General features: G+C 47.3%; 1 protein-coding gene across 1 annotated transcript in view; it reads left to right on the top strand.

The window, feature by feature from the left end:
* THBS2 (thrombospondin 2) overlaps nucleotides 1–27,340 on the top strand; it is a 305,556-nt gene that overhangs the window by 249,456 nt on the left and 28,760 nt on the right. The gene's annotated exons all lie outside the window — the stretch shown is intronic.

Genomic DNA, 27,340 nt, shown 5'->3' with positions numbered 1-27,340 from the left:
CACAGGTGTGCCCTGTCAGGTTTAATAAGTGGGATTTCTTGCCTTATAAATGGGGTTGGGACCATCAGTTGCGTTGAGGAGAAGTCAGGTGGATACACAGCTGATAGTCCTACTGAATAGACTGCTAGCATTGGTATTATGGCAAGAAAAAAGCAGCTAAGTAAAGAAAAACGAGTGGCCATCATTACTTTAAGAAATGAAGGTCAGTCAGTCAGCCGAAAAATTGGTAAAACTTTGAAAGTAAGGGCTATTTGACCATGAAGGAGAGTGATGGGGTGCTGCGCCAGATGACTTGGCCTCCACAGTCACGGGACCTGAACCCAATCGAGATGGTTTGGGGTGAGCTGGACCGCACAGTGAAGGCAAAAGGGTCAACAAGTGCTAAGCATCTCTGGGAACGCCTTCAAGACTGTTGGAAGACCATTTCAGGGGACTACCTCTTGAAGCTCATCAAGAGAATGCCAAGAGTGTGCAGAGCAGTAATCAAAGCAAAAGGTGGCTTTGAAGAACCTAGAATAGGACCTATTTTCAGTTGTTTCACACTTGTTTGTTATGTATATAATTCCACATGTGTTAATTCATAGTTTTGATGCCTTCATAGTTATGAAAATAAAGAAAACTCTTTGAATGAGAAGGTGTGTCCAAACTTTTGGTCTGTACTGTATGTGAATATAATGATGCTATATTTAAGTGATTACAATATTAGAATGAAAGGATATGGTTATGGGGAACTGTACAATTGAAAGGAGGCTATAGTATTCAGATGGTTGGGCATGGAGGCATACGTGTTCCGTGTGGTACCCTGTGGCACATTTGCCCCGACATGGTACAGCTTTTTGCTGTTTTCCACCACTCATGTCACTTTCCTTAAAAGTGGACAAAGGCTGGGTGGAGTTAGTGGGAAGGGTGTGGACTCCTGTAGCATGGCACATTTACACCAGAAACTGGCGTAATGTATAGCTTAACCACCTCAGCCCCCATAGCTTAAAACACCCTTAATGCCCAGGCCACTTTTTACACTTCTGCACTACACTACTTTCACCGTTTATTGCTCGGTCATGCAATTTACCACCCAAATGAATTTTACCTCCTTTTCTTCTCACTAATAGAGCTTTCATTTGGTGGTATTTCATTGCTGCTGACATTTTTACTTTTTTTGTTATTAATCGAAATTTAACGATTTTTTTGCAAAAAAATGAAATTTTTCACTTTCAGTTGTAAAATTTTGCATAAAAAACGACATCCATATATAAATTTTTCTCTAAATTTATTGTTCTACATATCTTTGATAGAAAAAAAAAATGTTTGGGTAAAAAAAAAATGGTTTGGGTAAAAGTTATAGCGTTTACAAACTATTGTACAAAAATGTGAATTTCCGCTTTTTGAAGCAGCTCTGACTTTCTGAGCACCTGTCATGTTTCCTGAGGTTCTACAATGGCCAGACAGTACAAACACCCCACAAATGACCCCATTTCGGAAAGTAGACACCCTAAGGTATTCACTGATGGGCATAGTGAGTTCATAGAACTTTTTATTTTTTGTCACAAGTTAGCGGAAAATGATGATTTTTATTATTATTATTTTTTTCTTACAAAGTCTCATATTCCACTAACTTGTGACAAAAAATAAAAACTTCCATGAACTCACTATGCCCATCATGAAATACCTGGGGGTGTCTTCTTTCCAAAATGGGGTCACTTGTGGGGTAGTTATACTGCCCTGGCATTTTAGGGGCCCAAATGCGTGCAAAGTAGTTTGAAATCAAAATCTTTCAAAAATGGTGCTCTTTGGAATGTGGGTCCCTTTGCCCACCTAGGCTGCAAAAAAGTGTCACACATCTGGTATTGCCGTACTCAGGAGAAGTTGGGCAATGTGTTTTGGGGTGTCATTTTACATATACCCATGTTGGGTGAGAGAACTTTTCCCATTTTTTTATACAAAGTTGGCATTTGGCCAAGATAATTATCTCACCCAGCATGGGTATATGTAAAAAGACACCCCAAAACACATTTCCCTACTTCTCCTGAGGACGGCGATACCACATGTGTGACACTTTTGCAGCCTAGGTTCCCAAAGGGGCCCAAATTCTAAAGAGCACCTTTAGGATTTCGCAGGGCATTTTTTAGGCATTTGGATTCCAGACTTCTTCTCACACTTTAGGTCCCCTAAAATGCCATAGCAGTATAAATACCCCACAAGTGACCCCATTTTGGAAAGAAGACACCCCAAGGTATTCCGTGAGGGGCATGGCGAGTTCCTAGAATTTTTTATTTTTTGTCACAAGATTGCGGAAAATGATAAAAAAAAAAAATTTTCTTACAAAGTCTCATATTCCACTAACTTTTGACAAAAAATAAAAACTTCCATGAACTCACTATACCCATCACGAAATACCTTGGGATGTCTTCTTTCCAAAATGGGGTCACTTGTGGGGTAGTTATACTGCCCTGGCTTTCTAGGGGCCCTAATGCGTGGTAAGTAGTTTGAAATCAGAATCTGTAAAAAATGGCCGGTGAAATCCTAAAGGTGCTCTTTGGAATGTGGGCCCCTTTGCCCACCTAGGCTGCAAAAAAGTGTCACACATGTGGTATCACCATACTCAGGAGAAGTTGGGCAATGTGTTTTGGGGTGTCATTTTACATATACCCATGCTGGGTGAGAGAAATATCTCTCTAAAAGACAACTTTTCCCATTTTTTTTATACAAAGTTGGCATTTGACCAAGATATTTCTCTCACCTAGCATGGGTATATGTAAAATGACACCCCAAAACACATTCCCCAACTTCTCCTGAGTATGGCGATACCACATGTGTGACACTTTTTTGCAGCCTAGATGCGCAAAGGTGCCCAAATTCCTTTTAGGAGGGCATTTTTAGACATTTGGATCCCAGACTTCTTCTCACGCTTTAGGGCCCCTAAAAAGCCAGGGCAGTATAAATACCCCACATGTGACCCCATTTTGGAAAGAAAACACCCCAAGGTATTCAATGAGGGGCATGGCGAGTTCATAGAAAAAAACAATTTTGGGCACAAGTTAGCGGAAATTGATTTTTTGGGGTTTTTTCTCACAAAGTCTCCCTTTCCGCCAACTTGAGACAAAAATTTCAATCTTTCATGGACTCAATATGCCCCTCAGCGAATACCTTGGGGTGTCTTCTTTCCAAAATGGTGTTATTTGTGGGGTGTTTGTACTGCCCTGGCATTTGAGGGTCTCCGCAATCATTACATGTATGGCTAGCATTAGGAGTTTCTGCTATTCTCCTTATATTGAGCATACGGGTAATGAGATTTTTTTTTTTCGTTCAGCCTCTGGGCTGAAAGAAAAAATGAATGGCACAGATTTCTTCATTCGCATCGATCAATGTGGATGAAAAAATCTCTGCCAAAAAAAAAAAGGAGGGGAAAGGCGTCTGCCAGGACATAGGAGCTCCGCCCAACATCCATACCCACTTAGCCCGTATGCCCTGGCAAACCAGATTTCTCCATTCACATCAATCGATGTGGATGAATAAATCATTGCTGGGATTTTTTATTTTTTTTATATATATACAAAGTGTTTGCCAAAGCATATGAACACCGCCGCCTCCTCAGCTCATATGCCTCGGCAAACGTATCTTTTACTGCAGAGGAGAAATCTTGTCTTGCAGCGCCGCATACACCGACTTGTGTGTATTCTGACAGCAGCGCAATGCTTCTGTCAGAATGCACATCAGTGCTGCAGCTAGTCGATCGGTTGGTCCACCTGGAAGGTAAAAAAAACAAAACAAAAAAGAAAAAACCAGGCCGCAACGCAATAAATTTTATTAACTTTATAATAACTTTTGAACAGAACATATAAACTTTTTTTTAACTTTTTTAACTGAAACTTTTTTGCTTACTGGTGTTTTTTTTTTTTACCTTTTATAGGACAAACCTCTCCTTCCCCATGGGACAATGTGCAAAGCGCAAATCGCCCAAAGATGTGGCGATGTACATTATGCACTTTATCCCAGGTGAAAGGAGAGGTTTGCAACAGCTGTGAGAGAAAGGGCCCTAATAGCCCTGTGTCCCTGTCCTGTGAGATGCAATCCCTATGCTAACTGTACCTGTGTGTGGTACTTCCGGAAACACTCTCCAAAGCATAGGGCAGGGTGGTCAGGGCATTCAAGACAGAAATAGCGGGTGTCACGCCTTATTCCACTCCTGCTACAGACACGACATCTTTTTCGGGGTGACGGTTGGGTTGAGGTACCAGGAACGACACTGGGGAAATGTCGCTCGTGTAGACGGCTAACTACACTGGTGGATGGGGCCACGGAACCTTCTGGATACAGGAGGTTCTCGATGATCTCTTCCTGAAATTTGAGGAAGGATCGTGTTCTCCCAGCCTTACTGTAGAGAACAAAACTATTATATGCAGCCAATTGAATTAAATATACAGACACCTTCTTATACCAGCGTCTGGTGTGTCGGGAAACTAAATACGGAGACAACATCTGGTCATTGAAGTCCACCCCTTCCATGAGCAAATTATAGTCGTGGACACAGAGGGGCTTTTCAATGACACGGGTTGCTCGCTCAATTTGTATTGTCGTGTCTGCGTGAATGGAGGAGAGCATGTAAACGTCACGCTTGTCTCTCCATTTCACCGCGAGCAGTTCTTCGTTACACAAGGCAGCCCTCTCCCCCCTTGCAAGACGGGTGGTAACGAGCCATTGGGGGAAGCCCACGCGACTAGATCGTGCGGTGCCACAGCAGCCAATCTCTTCTAGGAACAAATGCCTGAAGAAGGGCACACTTGTGTAGAAATTGTCCACATAAAGATGGTACCCCTTGCCAAATAAGGGTGACACCAAGTCCCAGACTGTCTTCCCACTGCTCCCCAGGTAGTCAGGGCAACCGACCGGCTCCAGGGTCTGATCTTTTCCCTTATAGATCCGAAATTTGTGGGTATAGCCTGTGGCCCTTTCACAGAGCTTATACAATTTGACCCCATACCGGGCGCGCTTGCTTGGGATGTATTGTTTGAAGCCAAGGTGCCCGGTAAAATGTATTAGGGCCTCGTCTACGCAGATGTTTTGCTCTGGGGTATACAAATCTGCTAATTTCTGGTTGAAGTGGTCTATGAGGGGCCGAATTTTGTGGAGCCGGTCAAAAGCTGGGTGGCCTCTGGGACGAGAGGTGCTGTTGTCGCTAAAGTGCAGGAAACGCAGGATGGCCTCAAATCGTGCCCTGGACATAGCAGCAGAGAACATGGGCATGTGATGAATCGGGTTCGTGGACCAATATGACCGCAAGTCATGCTTTTTGGTTAGACCCATGTTGAGGAGAAGGCCCAGAAAAATTTTAATTTCGGAAACTTGGACTGGTTTCCACCGGAAAGGCCGGGTATAAAAGCTTCCCGGGTTGGCGGATATAAATTGAGTGGCATACCGATTTGTTTCTGCCATGACTAAGTCCAAGAGCTCCGCAGTCAAGAACAGCTCAAAAAATCCCAGGGCCGAACCGATCTGAGCTGTCTCAACCCGAACTCCAGACTGGGCGGTGAAAGGGGGAACTAATGGTGCGGCTGAAGTTGATGACTGCCAATCAGGATTTGCCAGCACCTCAGGGACTCTAGGGGGTCTACGGGCCTGTCTGTGCGGTGGCTGCGACGGGGTAACTACTGCACGTGCCACCGTACCAGCTTCAACTGCCCTTCTGGTGCTCGCCACTTCACCATGTTGTACGGCAGTGCTGGTACTAGGTCCAGGGAGGGCTGCGCTGCTGGTGTATGCCTCACCACATGATCCGACAGCGCAAGCCCCACTCTGCTGCTCTTGAAGCGGATCCTGCGCAACCTGTGGTCTAGCGACACGGGGCCGGGTACGCCTGGTGCTATCAGGCACCTCAACCTCCTCGTCCGAACTTTGGGTCAGACTGCCACTGCTTTCTACAGGTTCATATTCTGACCCGCTAGATTCGTCAGATGAGGGTTCCCATTCCTCATCCGACTGGGTCAGAATCCTGTAGACCTCTTCAGAAGAATACCCCCTGTTTGACATTTGGACTACTAAATTTAGGGGTATTCCCTGAGACTACCCAAGAAAAAAAGCAAGCCTGTCTTACAAAGGGGAGGCTAGCGAAGTACCGGAGGCCGCTGCGATTGATAAAAAATATCAAAACTGATTTTTTTATCGCCGCAGCGCTTGGAAAGTGATTGTGCAGTGATCAAAAAAAAATATATTTTTTGTCACTGCGGCGGGGCGAGTGTGGATGAACGCACGTGTGGGCTACCGATCAGGCCTGATCGGGCAAACACTGCGTTTTGGGTGGAGGGCGAGCTAAGGTGACACTAATACAATTATAGATCTGACTGTGATCAGTTTTGATCACTTACAGATACTATAAAAGTACAAATGCTGATTAGCGATACGCTAATCAGCGAATCAGTGACTGCGGTGCGGTGGGCTGGGCGCTAACTGACGCTAAACTACCTAACCAAGGGGCCTAAACTATCCTAAAACCTATCAGTCAATACCAGTGAAAAAAAAAAGTGACAGTTTACACTGATCACTTTTTTCCTTTCACTAGGTGATTGACAGGGGCGATCAAGGGGTGATCAAGGGGTTAATTCGGGTGATGGGGGGTGATCTGGGGCTAAGTGTAGTGTTTGGTGGCTACTCACTGTGATGTCTGCTCCTCTGCTGGAACCAAACGACGAAAAGGACCAGCAGAGGAGCAGACAAGCCATTTAACACATCATATTTACAAATATAATGTGTTATCTGGCTTGTGATTAGATTTTTTGAAAATCGCCAGCCTGCCAGCCACGATCATTGGCTGGCAGGCTAGTGACGAAATACTTCTTTAACTTTTGCCGGCCCGCGATGCGCAAGCGCGGGCCGGCTTTGAGCGAAATCTCGCGTCTCGCGAGATGACGCATATATGCGTGACTGTGCGCAGGGCTGCCGCCTCCGGAACGCGATCCTGCGTTAGGCGGTCCGGAGGCGGTTAACCACCTCCGGACCGCCTAACGCAGGATCGCGTTCCGGAGGTGGCAGCCCTGCGCAGAGTCACGCATATATGCGTCATCTCGCGATGGCCGAGATTTCCTGTGAACGCGCGCACACAGGCGCGCGCGCTCACAGGAACGGAAGGTAAGAGAGTTGATCTCCAGCCTGCCAGCGGCGATCGTTCGCTGGCAGGCTGGAGATGTGTTTTTTTTAACCCCTAACAGGTATATTAGACGCTGTTTTGATAACAGCGTCTAAGATACCTGCTACCTGGTCCTCTGGTGGTCCCATTTGTTTGGATCGACCACCAGAGGACACAGGTAGCTCAGTAAAGTCCCACCAAGCACCACTACACTACACTACACCCACCCCCCCGTCACTTATTAACCCCTTATTAGCCCCTGATCACCCCTGATCACCCCATATAGACTCCCTGATCACCCCCCTGTCATTGATCACCCCCCTGTCATTGATTACCCCTCTGTAAAGCTCCATTCAGATGTCCGCATGATTTTTACGGATCCACTGATAGATGGATCGGATCCGCAAAACGCATCCGGACGTCTGAATGAAGCCTTACAGGGGCGTGATCAATGACTGTGGTTATCACCCCATATAGACTCCCTGATCACCCCCCCTGTCATTGATTACACCCCTGTCATTGATCAACCCCCTGTAAAGCTCCATTCAGATGTCCGCATGATTTTTACGGATGCACTGATAGATGGATCCGATCCGCAAAACGCATCCGGACGTCTGAATGAAGCCTTACAGGGGCATGATCAATGACTGTGGTGATCACCCCATAGACTCCCTGATCACCCCCCTGTAAAGCTCCATTCAGATGTCCGCATGATTTTTACGGATGCACTGATAGATGGATCCGATCCGCAAAACGCATCCGGACGTCTGAATGAAGCCTTACAGGGGCATGATCAATGACTGTGGTGATCACCCCATATAGACTCCCTGATCACCCCCCTGTCATTGATCACCCCCCTGTAAAGCTCCATTCAGATGTCCGCATGATTTTTACGGATGCACTGATAGATGGATCCGATCCGCAAAACGCATCCGGACGTCTGAATGAAGCCTTACAGGGGCATGATCAATGACTGTGGTGATCACCCCATATAGACTCCCTGATCACCCCCCTGTAAAGCTCCATTCAGATGTCCGCATGATTTTTACGGATGCACTGATAGATGGATCCGATCCGCAAAACGCATCCGGACGTCTGAATGAAGCCTTACAGGGGCATGATCAATGACTGTGGTGATCACCCCATATAGACTCCCTGATCACCCCCCTGTCATTGATTACCCCCCTGTAAAGCTCCATTCAGATGTCCGCATGATTTTTACGGATGCACTGATAGATGGATCGGATCCGCAAAACGCATCCGGACGTCTGAATGAAGCCTTACAGGGGCGTGATCAATGACTGTGGTGATCACCCCATATAGACTCCCTGATCACCCCCCTGTCATTGATTACCCCCCTGTCATTGATTACCCCCCTGTAAAGCTCCATTCAGACGTCCGCATGATTTTTACGGATCCACTGATAGATGGATCGGATCCGCAAAACGCATCCGGACGTCTGAATGAAGCCTTACAGGGGCGTGATCAATGACTGTGGTGATCACCCCATATAGACTCCCTGATCAACCCCCCTGTCATTGATCAACCCTCCTGTCATTGATCAACCCCCCTGTCATTGATCAACCCCCCTGTCATTGATCACCCCCCTGTCATTGATCACCCTCTGTAAGGCTCCATTCAGATATTTTTTTGGCCCAAGTTAGCAGAATTTTTTTTTTTTTTTCTTACAAAGTCTCATATTCCACTAACTTGTGTCAAAAAATAAAATCTCACATGAACTCACCATACCCCTCACGGAATCCAAATGCGTAAAATTTTTTAGACATTTATATTCCAGACTTCTTCTCACGCTTTAGGGCCCCTAGAATGCCAGGGCAGTATAAATACCCCACATGTGACCCCATTTCGGAAAGAAGACACCCCCAGGTATTCCGTGAGGGGCATATTGAGTCCATGAAAGATTGAAATTTTTGTCCCAAGTTAGCGGAACGGGAGACTTTGTGAGAAAAAAATTAAAAATATCAATTTCCGCTAACTTGTGCCAAAAAAAAAAAATTTCTATGAACTCGCCATGCCCCTCATTGAATACCTTGGGGTGTCTTCTTTCCAAAATGGGGTCACATGTGGGGTATTTATACTGCCCTGGCATTCTAGGGGCCCCAAAGTGTGAGAAGAAGTCTGGTATCCAAATGTCTAAAAATGCCCTCCTAAAAGGAATTTGGGCACCTTTGCGCATCTAGGCTGCAAAAAAGTGTCACACATCTGGTATCGCCGTACTCAGGAGAAGTTGGGGAATGTGTTTTGGGGTGTCATTTTACATATACCCATGCTGGGTGAGAGAAATATCTTGGTCAAATGCCAACTTTGTATAAAAAAATGGGAAAAGTTGTCTTTTGCCAAGATATTTCTCTCACCCAGCATGGGTATATGTAAAATGACACCCCAAAACACATTCCCCAACTTCTCCTGAATACGGCGATACCACATGTGTGACACTTTTTTGCAGCCTAGGTGGGCAAAGGGGCCCATATTCCAAAGAGCACCTTTAGGATTTCACAGGTCATTTACCTACTTACCACACATTAGGGCCCCTGGAAAATGCCAGGGCAGTATAACTACCCCACAAGTGACCCCATTTTGGAAAGAAGACACCCCAAGGTATTCCGTGAGGGGCATGGCGAGTTCCTAGAATTTTTTATTTTTTGTCACAAGTTAGTGGAAAATGCTTATTTTTTTTTTATTTCTTTTTTCATACAAAGTCTCATATTCCACTAACTTGTGACAAAAAATAAAAAGTTCCATGAACTCACTATGCCCATCAGCGAATACCTTGGGGTCTCTTCTTTCCAAAATGGGGTCACTTGTGGGGTAGTTATACTGCCCTGGCATTCTAGGGGCCCAAATGTGTGGTAAGGAGTTTGAAATCAAATTCTGTAAAAAATGACCTGTGAAATCCGAAAGGTGCTCTTTTGAATATGGGCCCCTTTGCCCACCTAGGCTGCAAAAAAGTGTCACACATCTGGTATCTCCGTAATCGGGAGAAGTTGGGGAATGTGTTTTGGGGTGTCATTTTACATATACCCATGCTGGGTGAGAGAAATATCTTGGCAAAAGACAACTTTTCCCATTTTTTTATACAAAGTTGGCATTTGACCAAGATATTTATCTCACCCAGCATGGGTATATGTAAAAAGACACCCCAAAACACATTCCTCAACTTCTCCTGAATACAGAGATACCAGATGTGTGACACTTTTTTGCAGCCTAGGTGGGCAAAGGGGCCCACATTCCAAAGAGCACCTTTCGGATTTCACAGGTCATTTACCTACTTACCACACATTTGGGCCCCTAGAATGCCAGGGCAGTATAACTACCCCACAAGTGACCCCATTTTGGAAAGAAGAGACCCCAAGGTATTCGCTGATGGGCATAGTGAGTTCATGGAAGTTTTTATTTTTTGTCACAAGTTTGTGGAATATGAGACTTTGTATGAAAAAAAAAATAAAATAAAAAATCATCATTTTCCACTAACTTGTGACAAAAAATAAAAAATTCTAGGAACTCGCCATGCTTCTCACGGAATACCTTGGGGTGTCTTCTTTCCAAAATGGGGTCACTTGTGGGGTAGTTATACTGCCCTGGTATTCTAGGGGCCCAAATGTGTGGTAAGGAGTTTGAAATCAAATTCAGGAAAAAATGAGGAGTGAAATCCGAAAGGTGCTCTTTGGAATATGGGCCCCTTTGCCCACCTAGGCTGCAAAAAAGTGTCACACATCTGGTATCCCCGTACTCAGGAGAAGTTGAGGAATGTGTTTTGGGGTGTCTTTTTACATATACCCATGCTGGGTGAGATAAATATCTTGGTCAAATGACAACTTTGTATAAAAAAATGGGAAAAGTTGTCTTTTGCCAAGATATTTCTCTCACCCAGCATGGGTATATATAAAATGACACCCCAAAACACATTCCCCACCTTCTCCTGAGTACGGAGATACCAGATGTGTGACACTTTTTTGCAGCCTAGGTGGGCAAAGGGGCCCATATTCCAAAGAGCACCTTTCGGATTTCACTGGTCATTTTTTACAGAATTTGATTTCAAACTCCTTACCACACATTTGGGCCCCTAGAATGCCAGGGCAGTATAACTACCCCACAAGTGACCCCATTTTGGAAAGAAGAGACCCCAAGGTATTCGCTGATGGGCATAGTGAGTTCATAGAACTTTTTATTTTTTGTCACAAGTTAGTGGAATATGAGACTTTGTAAGAAAAAAAAAAAAAAAAAAAAAATCATAATTTTCCGCTAACTTGTGACAAAAAATAAAAAGTTCTATGAACTCACTATGCCCATCAGCGAATACCTTAGGGTGTCTACTTTCAGAAATGGGGTCATTTGTGGGGTGTTTGTACTGTCTGGGCATTGTAGAACCTCAGGAAACATGACAGGTGCTCAGAAAGTCAGAGCTGCTTCAAAAAGCGGAAATTCACATTTTTGTACCATAGTTTGTAAACGCTATAACTTTTACCCAAACCATTTTTTTTTTACCCAAACATTTTTTTTTATCAAAGACATGTAGAACTATAAATTTAGAGCAAAATTTCTATATGGATGTCGTTTTTTCTGCAAAATTTTACAACTGAAAGTGAAAAATGTCATTTTTTTGCAAAAAAATCGTTAAATTTCGATTAATAACAAAAAAAGTAAAAATGTCAGCAGCAATGAAATACCACCAAATGAAAGCTCTATTAGTGAGAAGAAAAGGAGGTAAAATTCATTTGGGTGGTAAGTTGCATGACCGAGCAATAAACGGTGAAAGTAGTGTAGGTCAGAAGTGTAAAAAGTGGCCTGGTCTTTCAGGGTGTTTAAGCACTGGGGGCTGAAGTGGTTAAAGGCTATGTATACCTTTTGTGGGCAATTTTTTTTTATTATTGCATTGTACTCATTTTGAGCTAAAAATATTTTTTTCAATTGGTCTTTATTAAAAATATTGAGCCATTCTGTCACAATGGGCTAACTGTTCTACTACCTGTGTAAACGCTACCTTTTACTTTCATTTTGAACCGGTCATCTAATATACCTTATCTCTGAATTACTGAAAGGTCATAAATAGGGATGAGCGAACCCGAACTGTATAGTTCGGGTTCGTACCGAATTTTGGGGTGTCCGTGACACGGACCCGAACCCGAACATTTTCGTAAAAGTCCGGGTTCGGGTTCGGTGTTCGGCGCTTTCTTGGCGCTTTTTGAAAGGCTGCAAAGCAGTCAATCAACAAGCGTCATACTACTTGCCCCAAGAGGCCATCACAGCCTTGCCTACTATTGGCATGGCTGTGATTGGCCAGTGCAGCATGTGACCCAGCCTCTATATAAGCTTGGGTCACGTAGCGCTGCACGTCACTCTGCTGATTCAAGCATAGGGAGAGGTTGCTGCTGCGACGTTAGGGCGAGATTAGGCAGATTAACTCCTCCAAAAGACTTCATTCTGTGATCGATCTCCAGCTGTGGATCATTGAAGTGCTATTATCGACTTGCTCACTTTTTTTAGGCTGCCCAGAGCGTTTTTAGATCTGCGGCCATTTTGTGGCTTGTGGTGCGCCAGCACAAGCTACCACCAAGTGCTTTTAACCATCAATAGTGTGGTTATTTTTTGCTATATCCTACATCAGCTGCAGGCTGAGCCTGTGTCACCGAAGTGCATTTAACCATCAACAGTGTGGTTATTTTTTGGCCATATACTACATCAGGTGCAGGCTGAGCCTGTGTCACCCAAGTGCATTTAACCATCAACAGTGTGGTTAATTTTTGGCCATATACTACATCAGGTGCAGGCTGAGCCTGTGTCACCCAAGTGCATTTAACCATCAACAGTGTGGTTAATTTTTGGCTATATACTACATCAGGTGCAGGCTGAGCCTGTGTCACCCAAGTGCATTTAACCATCAATAGTGTGGTTATTTTTTGGCCATATACTACATCAGGGGCTAGTTGAGCCTGTCCTCCAGTGCATAAAAAATAGACCTGACATTTCTATTCAACCAAATCTGTACTGTTTTAGCTGGTCAAGTTATTTGTAGTGACCGTAAAAGCACAGTTTTTGTTCTGGGTTGAAAAACTATTCCCAAATTTGACATTCTCAAAATAAGTAGTTTATGCTATATGAGGCCTACTTGAAATCTATCCCAAAAAGGATATCTTAGATTCAAGGTGCTGATAGTGTCATTCAGAAAAACTTAACACACACGCTACCGTGCAGATACAAGTCTAATTCTGTGATTAAACGTATACCTGTCACACAGCGCAAAAAAAAAATAGGTCTCATATTTCTATTCAACCAAATCTGTACTGTTTTAGCTGGTCAAGTTATTTGTAGTGACCGTAAAAGCACAGTTTTTGTTCTGGGTTGAAAAACTATTCCCAAATTTGACATTCTCAAAATAAGTAGTTTATGCAATATGAGGCCTACTTGAAATCTATCCCAAAAAGGATATCTTAGATACAAGGTGCTGATAGTGTCATTCAGAAAAACTTAACACACACGCTACCGTGCAGATACAAGTCTAATTCTGTGATAAAACGTATACCTGTCACACAGCGCAAAAAAAAATAGGTCTCACATTTCTATTCAACCAAATCTGTACTGTTTGAGCTGGTCAAGTTATTTGTAGTGACCGTAAAAGCACAGTTCTTGTTCTGGGTTGAAAAACTATTCCCAAATTTGACATTCTCAAAATAAGTAGTTTATGCTATATGAGGCCTACTTGAAATCTATCCCAAAAAGGATATCTTAGATTCAAGGTGCTGATAGTGTCATACAGAAAAACTTAACACACACGCTACCGTGCAGATACAAGTCTAATTCTGTGATTAAACCTATACCTGTCACACAGCGCAAAAAAAAATAGGTCTCACATTTCTATTCAACCAAATCTGTACTGTTTGAGCTGGTCAAGTCATTTGTAGTGACCGTAAAAGCACAGTTTTTGTTCTGGGGTGAAAAACTATTCCCAAATTTGATATTCTCAAAATAAGTAGTTTATGCTATATGAGGCCTACTTGAAATCTATCCCAAAAAGGATATCTTAGATTCAAGGTGCTGATAGTGTCATTCAGAAAAACTTAACACACACGCTACCGTGCAGATACAAGTCTAATTCTGTGATTAAACCTATACCTGTCACACAGCGCAAAAAAAAAATAGGTCTCACATTTCTATTCAACCAAATCTGTACTGTTTGAGCTGGTCAAGTTATTTGTAGTGACCGTAAAAGCACAGTTTTTGTTCTGGGGTGAAAAACTATTCCCAAATTTGCCATTCTCAAAATTGTGGTGAACGGGAACAATGAGGAAAACATCTAATAAGGGACGCGTACGCGGACGTGGACATGGTCGTGGTGGTGTTAGTGGACCCTCTGGTGCTGGGAGAGGACGTGGCCGTTCTGCCACAGCCACACGTCCTAGTGAACCAACTACCTTGGGTCCCAGTAGCCAGCAGAATTTACAGCGATATTTGGTGGGGCCCAATGCCGTTCTAAGGATGGTAAGGCCTGAGCAGGTACAGGCATTAGTCAATTGGGTGGCCGACAGTGGATCCAGCACGTTCACATTATCTCCCACCCAGTCTTCTGCAGAAAGCGCACAGATGGCGCATGAAAACCAAGCCCATCGGTCTGTCACATCACCCCCATGCATATCAGGGAAACTGTCTGAGCCTCAAGTTATGCAGCAGTCTCTTATGCTGTTTGAAGACTCTGCTGGCAGGGTTTCCCAAGGGCATCCACCTAGCCCTTCCCCAGGGGTGGAAGAGATAGAATGCACTAACGCACAACCACTTATTTTTCCTGATGATGAGGACATGGGAATACCACCTCAGCACGTCTCTGATGATGACGAAACACAGGTGCCAACTGCTGCGTCTTTCTGCAGTGTGCAGACTGAACAGGAGGTCAGGGATCAAGACTGGGTGGAAGACGATGCAGGGGACGATGATGTCCTAGACCCCACATGGAATGAAGGTCGTGCCACTGACTTTCACAGTTCGGAGGAAGAGGCAGTGGTGAGACCGAGCCAACAGCATAGCAAAAGAGGGAGCAGTGGGCAAAATCAGAACACCCGCCGCCAAAAGACTCCGCCTGCTAATGACCGCCGCCATCTGGGACCGAGCACCCCAAAGGCAGTTTCAAGGAGTTCCCTGGCATGGCACTTCTTCAAACAATGTGCTGACGACAAGACCCGAGTGGTTTGCACGCTGTGCCATCAGAGCCTGAAGCGAGGCATTAACGTTCTGAACCTTAGCACAACCTGCATGACCAGGCACCTGCATGCAAAGCATGAACTGCAGTGGAGTAAACACCTTAAAAACAAGGAAGTCACTCAGGCTCCCCCTGCTACCTCTTCTGCTGCTGCCGCCTCGGCCTCTTCTGCTGCTGCCGCCGCCTCGGCCTCTTCCTCCGCCTCTGGAGGAACGTTGGCACCTGCCGCCCAGCAACCATGGGATGTACCACCAACACCACCACCTGCGTCACCAAGCATCTCAACCATGTCACACGGCAGCGTTCAGCTCTCCATCTCACAAACATTTGAGAGAAAGCGTAAATTCCCACCTAGCCACCCTCAATCCCTGGCCCTGAATGCCAGCATTTCTAAACTACTGGCCTATGAAATGCTGTCATTTAGGCTGGTGGATAGAGTTGAGCGAACACCTGGATGTTCGGGTTCGAGAAGTTCGGCCGAACTTCCCGGAAATGTTGGGGTTCGGGATCCGAACCCGACCCGAACTTCGTCCCGAACCCGAACCCCATTGAAGTCAATGGGGACCCGAACTTTTCGGCACTAAAAAGGCTGTAAAACAGCCCAGGAAAGAGCTAGAGGGCTGAAAAAGGCAGCAACATGTAGGTAAATCCCCTGCAAACAAATGTGGATAGGGAAATGAATTAAAATAAAAATAAAAAAAATAAAAATTAACCAATATCAATTGGACAGAGGTCCCATAGCAAAGAATCTGGCTTCATGTCAGCAGAGAATCAGTCTCTTCATGCCATAGCAGAGAATCTGGCTTCATGTCAGCACAGAATCAGTCTTCATGTCATAGCAGAGAATCAGGCTTCACGTCACCCACCACTGGAACAGGCCACTGTCACATATTTAGGCCCCGGCACCCAGACAGAGGTGAGAGGTCCCGTAACAGAGAATCTGGCCTTATGTCAGCACAGAATCTGTCTTCATGTCATAGCAGAGAATCAGGCTTCACGTCACCCACCACTGGAACAGGCCACTGTCACACATTTAGGCCCCGGCACCCAGACAGAGGAGAGCGGTTTTGTAACAGAGAATCTGGCCTTATGTCAGCGCAGAATCTGTCTTCATGTTATAGCAGAGAATCAGGCTTCACGTCACCCACCACTGGAACAGGCCACTGTCACACATTTAGGCCCCGGCACCCAGACAGAGGAGAGCGGTCCCGTAACAGAGAATCTGGCCTTATGTCAGCGCAGAATCTGTCTTCATGTCATAGCAGAGAATCAGGCTTCACGTCACCCATCACTGGAACAGGCTACTGTCACACATTTAGGCCCCGGCACCCAGACAGAGGAGAGAGGTCCCGTAACAGAGAATCTGGCCTTATGTCAGCGCAGAATCTGTCTTCATGTCATAGCAGAGAATCAGGCTTCACGTCAGCCACCACTGGAACAGGCCACTGTCACACATTTAGGCCCAGGCACCCAGGCAGAGGAGAGCGGTCCCGTAACAGAGAATCTGGCCTTATGTCAGCGCAGAATCTGTATTCATGTCATAGCAGAGAATCAGGCTTCACGTCACCCACCACTGGAACAGGCCACTGTCACACATTTAGGCCCCGGCACCCAGACAGAGGAGAGGTTCATTCAACTTTGGGTTGCCCCGCAATATAATGGTAAAATGAAAATAAAAATAGTATTGACTGAGGAAGTGCCCTGGAGTAGAATAATATATTGTTAAGGGGAGGTAGTTAATATCTAATCTGCACAAGGGATGGACAGGTCCTGTGGGATCCATGCCTGGTTCATTTTTATGAACGTCAGCTTGTCCACATTGACTGTAGACAGGCGGCTGCGTTTGTCTGTAATGACGCCCCCTGCCGTGCTGAATACACGTTCAGACAAAACGCTGGCCGCCGGGCAGGCCAGCACCTCCAAGGCATAAAAGGCTAGCTCTGGCCACGTGGACAATTTGGAGATCCAGAAGTTGAATGGGGCCGAACCATCAGTCAGTACGTGGAGAGGTGTGCACAGGTACTGTTCCACCATGTTAGTGAAATGTTGCCTCCTGCTAACACGTTCCGTATCAGGTGGTGGTGCACTTAGCTGTGGCGTGTTGACAAAACTTTTCCACATCTCTGCCATGCTAACCCTGCCCTCAGAGGAGCTGGGCGTGACACAGCTGCGTTGGCGACCTCTTGCTCCTCCTCTGCCTTCGCCTTGGGCTTCCACTGGTTCCCCTGTAACATTTGGGAATGCTCTCAGTAGCGCGTCTACCAACGTGCGCTTGTACTCGCGCATCTTCCTATCACGCTCCAGTGTAGGAAGTAAGGTGGGCACATTGTCTTTGCACCGGGGATCCAGCAGGGTGGCAACCCAGTAGTCTGCACACGTTAAAATATGGGCAACTCTGCTGTCGTTGCGCAGGCACTGCAGCATGTAGTCGCTCATGTGTGCCAGGCTGCCCAGAGGTAAGGACAAGCTGTCCTCTGTGGGAGGCGTATCGTCATCGTCCTGTGTTTCCCCCCAGCCACGCACCAGTGATGGGCCCGAGCTGCTTTGGGTGCCACCCCGCTGTGAACATGCTTCATCCTCATCCTCCTCCACCTCCTCCTCATCCTCGTCCTCCTCGTCCTCCTGTAGTGGGCCCTGTCTGGCCACATTTGTACCTGGCCTCTGGTGTTGCAAAAAACCTCCCTCTGAGTCACTTTGAAGAGACTGGCCTGAAAGTGCTAAAAATGACCCCTCTTCCTCCTTTTCCTCCTGGGCCACCTCCTCTTCCATCATCGCCCTAAGTGTTTTCTCAAGGAGACATAGAAGTGGTATTGTAACGCTGATAACGGCGTCATCGCCACTGGCCATGTTGGTGGAGTACTCGAAACAGCGCAACAGGGCACACAGGTCTCGCATGGAGGCCCAGTCATTGGTGGTGAAGTGGGTCTGATCCGCAGTGCGACTGACCCGTGCGTGCTGCAGCTGAAACTCCACTATGGCCTGCTGCTGCTGGCACAGTCTGTCCAGCATATGCAAGGTGGAGTTCCACCTGGTGGGCACGTCGCATATGAGGTGGTGAGCGGGAAGGCCGAAGTTACGCTGTAGCGCAGACAGGCGAGCAGCGGCAGGGTGTGAACGCCGGAAGCGCGAATAGACGGCCCGCACTTTATGCAGCAGCTCTGACATGTCGGGGTAGTTGCGAATGAACTTCTGCACCACCAAATTCAGCACATGCGCCAGGCAAGGGATGTGCGTCAAACCGGCTAGTCCCAGAGCTGCAACGAGATTTCGCCCATTATCGCACACCACCAGGCCGGGCTTGAGGCTCACCGGCAGCAACCACTTGTCGGTCTGTTGTTCTATACCCCGCCACAACTCCTGTGCGGTGTGGGGCCTGTCCCCCAAACATATGAGTTTCAGAATGGCCTGCTGACGTTTACACCGTGCTGTGCTGAAGTTGGTGGTGAAGGTGTGTGGCTGACTGGATGAGCAGGTGGAAGAAGAGGAGGAGGGAGCTGAGTAGGAGGAGGAGGAGACAGGAGGCAAAGAATGTTGCCCTGCGATCCTTGGCGGCGGAAGGACGTCTGCCAAATAGCTCTCCGCCTGGGGCCCAGCCGCCACTACATTTACCCAGTGTGCAGTTAGGGAGATATAGCGTCCCTGGCCGTGCTTACTGGTCCACGTATCTGTGGTTAGGTGGACCTTGCCACAGATGGCGTTGCGCAGTGCACACTTGATTTTATCGGACACTTGTTTGTGCAGGGTAGGCACGGCTCTCGTAGAGAAGTAGTGGCGGCTGGGAACAACATACTGTGGGACAGCAAGTGACATGAGCTGTTTGAAGCTTTGTGTGTCCACCAGCCTAAATGACAGCATTTCATAGGCCAGTAGTTTAGAAATGCTGGCATTCAGGGCCAGGGATCGAGGGTGGCTAGGTGAGAATTTACGCTTTCTCTCAAATGTTTGTGAGATGGAGAGCTGAACGCTGCCGTGTGACATGGTTGAGATGCTTGGTGACGCAGGTGGTGGTGTTGGTGGTACATCCCATGTTTGCTGGGCGGCAGGTGCCAACGTTCCTCCAGAGGCGGAGGAAGAGGCCGAGGCGGCGGCAGCAGCAGCAGAAGAGGCCGAGGCGGCGGCAGCAGCAGAAGAGGCCGAGGCCGCAGCAGCAGAAAAGGTAGCAGGGGGAGCCTGAGTGACTTCCTTGTTTTTAAGGTGTTTACTCCACTGCAGTTCATGCTTTGCATGCAGGTGCCTGGTCATGCAGGTTGTGCTAAGGTTCAGAACGTTAATGCCTCGCTTCAGGCTCTGATGGCACAGCGTGCAAACCACTCGGGTCTTGTCGTCAGCACATTGTTTGAAGAAGTGCCATGCCAGGGAACTCCTTGAAGCTGCCTTTGGGGTGCTCGGTCCCAGATGGCGGCGGTCAGTATCAGGCGGAGTCTCTTGGCTGCGGGTGATCTGATTTTGCCCACTGCTCCCTCTTTTGCTACGCTGTTGGCTCGGTCTCACCACTGCCTCTTCCTCCGAACTGTGAAAGTCAGTGGCACGACCTTTATTCCATGTGGGGTCTAGGACCTCATCGTCCCCTGCATCGTCTTCCACCCAGTCTTGATCCCTGACCTCCTGTTCAGTCTGCACACTGCAGAAAGACGCAGCAGTTGGCACCTGTGTTTCGTCATCATCAGAGACGTGCTGAGGTGGTATTCCCATGTCCTCATCATCAGGAAACATAAGTGGTTGTGCGTTAGTGCATTCTATCTCTTCCACCCCTGGGGAAGGGCTAGGTGGATGCCCTTGGGAAACCCTGGCAGCAGAGTCTTCAAACAGCATAAGAGACTGCTGCATAACTTGAGGCTCAGACAGTTTCCCTGATATGCATGGGGGTGATGTGACAGACCGATAGGCTTGGTTTTCATGCGCCATCTGTGCGCTTTCTGCAGAAGACTGGGTGGGAGATAATGTGAACGTGCTGGATCCACTGTCGGCCACCCAATTGACTAATGCCTGTACCTGCTCAGGCCTTACCATCCTTAGAACGGCATTGGGCCCCACCAAATATCGCTGTAAATTCTGCTGGCTACTGGGACCTGAGGTAGTTGGTTCACTAGGACGTGTGGCTGTGGCAGAACGGCCACGTCCTCTCCCAGCACCAGAGGGTCCACTAACACCACCACGACCATGTCCACGTCCGCGTCCCTTATTAGATGTTTTCCTCATTGTTCCCGTTCACCACAATTTTGAGAATGGCAAATTTGGGAATGCTTTTTCAACCCAGAACAAAAAGTCTGCTTTTACGGTCACTACAAATAACTTGACCAGCTAAAACTGTGCAGATTTGGTTGAATAGAGATGTGAGACCTGTTTTTTTTTGCGCTGTGTGACAGTTATAGGTTTAATCACAGAATGACACTTCTATCAGCACGCTAGCGTGTGTCTTAGGTTTTTCTGAATGACACTATCAATACCTTCAATGTAAGTGTTTCTTTTTGGGATAGATTTCAAGTAGGCCTCAAATACCACAAACTAGTTATTTTCAGAATGGCAAATTTGGGAATGCTTTTTCAACCCAGAACAAAAAGTCTGCTTTTACGGTCACTACAAATAACTTGACCAGCTAAAACTGTGCAGATTTGGTTGAATAGAGATGTGAGACCTGTTTTTTTTTGCGCTGTGTGACAGTTATAGGTTTAATCACAGAATGACACTTCTATCAGCACGCTAGCGTGTGTCTTAGGTTTTTCTGAATGACACTATCAATACCTTCAATGTAAGATTTTCTTTTTGGGATAGATTTCAAGTAGGCCTCAAATACCACAAACTAGTTATTTTGAGAATGGCAAATTTGGGAATGCTTTTTCAACCCAGAACAAAAAGTCTGCTTTTACGGTCACTACAAATAACTTGACCAGCTAAAACTGTGCAGATTTGGTTGAATAGAGATGTGAGACCTGTTTTTTTTTGCGCTGTGTGACAGTTATAGGTTTAATCATAGAATGACACTTCTATCAGCACGCTAGCGTGTGTCTTAGGTTTTTCTGAATGACACTATCAATACCTTCAATGTAAGTGTTTCTTTTTGGGATAGATTTCAAGTAGGCCTCAAATACCAGAAACTAGTTATTTTGAGAATGGCAAATTTGGGAATGCTTTTTCAACCCAGAACAAAAAGTCTGCTTTTACGGTCACTACAAATAACTTGACCAGCTAAAACTGTGCAGATTTGGTTGAATAGAGATGTGAGACCTGTTTTTTTTTGCGCTGTGTGACAGTTAAAGGTTTAATCACAGAATGACACTTCTATCAGCACGCTAGCGTGTGTCTTAGGTTTTTCTGAATCACACTATCAATACCTTGAATGTAAGATTTTCTTTTTGGGATAGATTTCAAGTAGGCCTCAAATACCAGAAACTAGTTATTTTGAGAATGGCAAATTTGGGAATGCTTTTTCAACCCAGAACAAAAAGTCTGCTTTTACGGTCACTACAAATAACTTGACCAGCTAAAACTGTGCAGATTTGGTTGAATAGAGATGTGAGACCTGTTTTTTTTTGCGCTGTGTGACAGTTATAGGTTTAATCACAGAATGACACTTCTATCAGCACGCTAGCGTGTGTCTTAGGTTTTTCTGAATGACACTATCAATACCTTCAATGTAAGTGTTTCTTTTTGGGATAGATTTCAAGTAGGCCTCAAATACCACAAACTAGTTATTTTCAGAATGGCAAATTTGGGAATGCTTTTTCAACCCAGAACAAAAAGTCTGCTTTTACGGTCACTACAAATAACTTGACCAGCTAAAACTGTGCAGATTTGGTTGAATAGAAATGTCAGGTCTATTTTTTAGGCGCTGGGTGACAGGCTCAACTTGCCCCTGATGTATGGCCAAAAAATAACCACACTGTTGATGGTTAAATGCACTTGGGTGACACAGGCTCAGCCTGCACCAGATGTAGTATACGGCCAAAAAATAACCAGACTGTTGATAGTTAAATGCACTTCGGTGACACAGGCTCAGCCTGCAGCTGATGTAGGATATAGCACAAAATAACCACACTATCGATGGTTAAATACACTTGGTGATAGCTCGTGCTGGCGCACCACAAGTCACAAAATGGCCGCCGATCACCCCAGAAAAAAAGTGATCTAAAAACGCTCTGGGCAGCCTCAAAAAAGTGAGCAAGTCAATAATAGCACTTCAATGATCCACAGCTGCAGATCGATCACAGAATGAAGTCTTTTGGAGGAGTTAATCTGCCTAATCTCGCCCTAACGTCGCAGCTGCAACCTCTCCCTATACTGATCATAGCAGAGTGACGTGCGGCGCTACGTGACTCCAGCTTAAATAGAGGCTGGGTCACATGGTGCACTGGCCTATCACAGCCATGCCAATAGTAGGCATGGCTGTGATGGCCTCTTGGGCCAAGTAGTATGACGCTTGTTGATTGGCTGCTTTGCAGCCTTTCAAAAAGCGCCAAACACCGAACCCGAACCCGGACTTTTACGAAAATGTTCGGGTTCGGGTCCGTGTCACGGACACCCCAAAATTCGGTACGAACCCGAACTATACAGTTCGGGTTCGCTCATCCCTACTGGTGGACACAGACAGCTTCAAACAGCTCATGTCGCTTGCTGTCCCACAGTATGTTGTTCCCAGCCGCCACTACTTCTCCAAGAGAGCTGTGCCTTCCCTGCACAACCAAGTGTCCGATAAAATCAAGTGTGCACTGCGCAACGCCATCTGTGGCAAGGTCCACCTAACCACAGATACTTGGACCAGTAAGCACGGCCAGGGAAGCTATATCTCCCTAACTGCACACTGGGTAAATGTAGTGGCGGCTGGGCCCCAGGCGGAGAGCTGTTTGGCGCACATCCTTCCGCCGCCAAGGATCGCAGGGCAACATTCTTTGCCTCCTGTCTCCTCCTCCTCCTACTCAGCTTCCTCCTCCTCTTCTTCCACCTGCTCATCCAGTCAGCCACACACCTTCACCACCAACTTCAGCACAGCCCGGGGTAAACGTCAGCAGGCCATTCTGAAACTCATATGTTTGGGGGACAGGCCCCACACCACACAGGAGTTGTGGCGGGGTATAGAACAACAGACCGACGAGTGGTTGCTGCCGGTGAGCCTCAAGCCCGGCCTGGTGGTGTGCGATAATGGGCGAAATCTCGTTGCAGCTCTGGGACTAGCCGGTTTGACGCACATCCCTTGCCTGGCGCATGTGCTGAATTTGGTGGTGCAGAAGTTCATTCGCAACTACCCCGACATGTCAGAGCTGCTGCATAAAGTGCGGGCCGTCTGTTCGCGCTTCCGGCGTTCACACCCTGCTGCTGCACGCCTGTCTGCGCTACAGCGTAACTTCGGCCTTCCTGCTCACCGCCTCATATGCGATGTGCCTACCAGGTGGAACTCCACCTTGCACATGCTGGACAGACTGTGCGAGCAGCAGCAGGCCATAGTGGAGTTTCAGCTGCTGCACGCACGGGTCAGTCGCACTGCGGAACAGCACCACTTCACCACCAATGACTGGGCCTCCATGCGAGACCTGTGTGCGCTGTTGCACTGTTTCGAGTACTCCACCAACATGGCCAGTGGCGATGACGCCGTTATCAGCGTTACAATACCACTTCTATGTCTCCTTGAGAAAACACTTAGGGCGATGATGGAAGAGGAGGTAGCCCAGGAGGAAGAGGAGGAAGAGGGGTCATTTTTAGCACTTTCAGGCCAGTCTCTTCGCAATGACTCAGAGGGAGGTTTTTTGCAACACCAGAGGCCAGGTACAAATGTGGCCAGACAGGGCCCACTACTGGAGGACGAGGATGAGGAGGAGGTGGAGGAGGATGAGGATGAAGCATGTTCACAGCGGGGTGGCACCCAAAGCAGCTCGGGCCCATCACTGGTGCGTGGCTGGGGGGAAACACAGGACGATGACGATACGCCTCCCACAGAGGACAGCTTGTCCTTACCTCTGGGCAGCCTGGCACACATGAGCGACTACATGCTGCAGTGCCTGCGCAACGACAGCAGAGTTGCCCACATTTTAACGTGTGCGGACTACTGGGTTGCCACCCTGCTGGATCCCTGGTACAAAGACAATGTTCCCACCTTACTTCCTACACTGGAGCGTGATAGGAAGATGCGCGAGTACAAGCGCACGTTGGTAGACGCGCTACTGAGAGCATTCCCAAATGTCACAGGGAAACCAGTGGAAGCCCAAGGCGAAGGCAGAGGAGGAGCAAGAGGTCGCCAACGCAGCTGTGTCACGGCCAGCTCCTCTGAAGGCAGGGTTAGCATGGCAGAGATGTGGAAAAGTTTTGTCACCACGCCACAGTTAACTGCACCACCACCTGATACGGAACGTGTTAGCAGGAGGCAACATTTCACTAACATGGTGGAACAGTACCTGTGCACACCTCTCCACGTACTGACTGATGGTTCGGCCCCATTCAACTTCTGGGTCTCCAAATTGTCCACGTGGCCAGAGCTAGCCTTTTATGCCTTGGAGGTGCTGGCCTGCCCGGCGGCCAGCGTTTTGTCTGAACGTGTATTCAGCACGGCAGGGGGCGTCATTACAGACAAACGCAGCCGTCTGTCTACAGTCAATGTGGACAAGCTGACGTTCATAAAAATGAACCAGGCATGGATCCCACAGGACCTGTCCATCCCTTGTGCAGATTAGATATTAACTACCTCCCCTTAACAATATATTATTCTACTCCAGGGCACTTCCTCATTCAATACTATTTTTATTTTCATTTTACCATTATATTGCGGGGCAACCCAAAGTTCAATGAACCTCTCCTCTGTCTGGGTGCCGGGGCCTAAATGTGTGACAGTGGCCTGTTCCAGTGGTGGGTGACGTGAAGCCTGATTCTCTGCTATGACATGAAGACAGATTCTGTGCTGACATAAGGCCAGATTCTCTGTTACGGGACCTCTCTCCTCTGCCTGGGTGCCGGGGCCTAAATGTGTGACAGTGGCCTGTTCCAGTGGTGGGTGACGTGAAGCCTGATTCTCTGCTATGACATGAAGACTGATTCTGTGCTGACATAAGGCCAGATTCTCTGTTACGGGACCTCTCTCCTCTGCCTGGGTGCCTGGGCCTAAATATGTGACAGTGGCCTGTTCCAGTGGTGGGTGACGTGAAGCCTGATTCTCTGCTATGACATGAAGACTGATTCTGCGCTGACATAAGGCCAGATTCTCTGTTACGGGACCTCTCTCCTCTGCCTGGGTGCCGGGGCCTAAATGTGTGACAGTGGCCTGTTCCAGTGGTGGGTGACGTGAAGCCTGATTCTCTGCTATGACATGAAGACTGATTCTGCGCAGACATAAGGCCAGATTCTCTGTTACGTGACCTCTCTCCTCTGCCTGGGTGCCTGGGCCTAAATATGTGACAGTGGCCTGTTCCAGTGGTGGGTGACGTGAAGCCTGATTCTCTGCTATGACATGAAGACTGATTCTGCGCTGACATAACGCCAGATTCTCTGTTACGGGACCTCTCTCCTCTGCCTGGGTGCTGGGGCCTAAATGTGTGACAGTGGCCTGTTCCAGTGGTGGGTGACGTGAAGCCTGATTCTCTGCTATGACATGAAGACAGATTCTGTGCTGACATAAGGCCAGATTCTCTGTTACGGGACCTCTCTCCTCTGCCTGGGTGCCGGGGCCTAAATGTGTGACAGTGGCCTGTTCCAGTGGTGGGTGACGTGAAGCCTGATTCTCTGCTATGACATGAAGACTGATTCTGCGCTGACATAAGGCCAGATTCTCTGTTACGGGACCTCTCTCCTCTGCCTGGGTGCCGGGGCCTAAATGTGTGACAGTGGCCTGTTCCAGTGGTGGGTGACGTGAAGCCTGATTCTCTGCTATAACATGAAGACTGATTCTGTGCTGACATAACGCCAGATTCTCTGTTACGGGACCTCTCTCCTCTGCCTGGGTGCCTGGGCCTAAATATGTGACAGTGGCCTGTTCCAGTGGTGGGTGACGTGAAGCCTGATTCTCTGCTATGACATGAAGACTGATTCTGTGCTGACATAAGACCAGATTCTCTGTTACGGGACCTCTCTCCTCTGCTTGGGTGCCGGGGCCTAAATGTGTGACAGTGGCCTGTTCCAGTGGTGGGTGACGTGAAGCCTGATTCTCTGCTATGACATGAAGACAGATTCTGTGCTGACATAAGGCCAGATTCTCTGTTACGGGACCTCTCTCCTCTGCCTGGGTGCCGGGGCCTAAATGTGTGACAGTGGCCTGTTCCAGTGGTGGGTGACGTGAAGCCTGATTCTCTGCTATGACATGAAGACAGATTCTGTGCTGACATAAGGCCAGATTCTCTGTTTCGGGACCTCTCTCCTCTGCTTGGGTGCCGGGGCCTAAATGTGTGACAGTGGCCTGTTCCAGTGGTGGGTGACGTGAAGCCTGATTCTCTGCTATGACATGAAGACAGATTCTGTGCTGACATAAGGCTAGATTCTCTGTTACGGGACCTCTCTCCTCTGTCTGGGTGCCGGGGCCTAAATATGTGACAGTGGCCTGTTCCAGTGGTGGGTGACGTGAAGCCTGATTCTCTGCTATGACATGAAGACAGATTCTGTGCTGACATAAGGCCAGATTCTCTGTTACGGGACCTTTCTCCTCTGTCTGGGTACCGGGGCCTAAATATGTGACAGTGGCCTGTTCCAGTGGTGGGTGACGTGAAGCCTGATTCTCTGCTATGACATGAAGACAGATTCTGCGCTGACATGAAGCCAGATTCTCTGCTATGGCATGAAGAGACTGATTCTCTGCTGACATGAAGCCAGATTCTTTGCTATGGCATGAAGAGACTGATTCTCTGCTGACGTGAAGCCAGATTCCCTGCTATGGGACCTCTGTCCAATTGATATTGGTTAATTTTATTTTTTTTTATTTTAATTTTAATTAATTTCCCTATCCACATTTGTTTGCAGGGGATTTACCTACATGTTGCTGCCTTTTGCAGCCCTCTAGCTCTTTCCTGGGCTGTTTTACAGCCTTTTTAGTGCCCAAAAGTTCG

The sequence above is a fragment of the Bufo bufo genome, chromosome 4 (assembly GCF_905171765.1).
Source record: "Bufo bufo chromosome 4, aBufBuf1.1, whole genome shotgun sequence".
NCBI lineage: Eukaryota > Metazoa > Chordata > Amphibia > Anura > Bufonidae > Bufo > Bufo bufo.
Note: the sequence above shows the minus strand (reverse complement) of the source record. Positions and strands in the feature narration are given on the sequence as shown.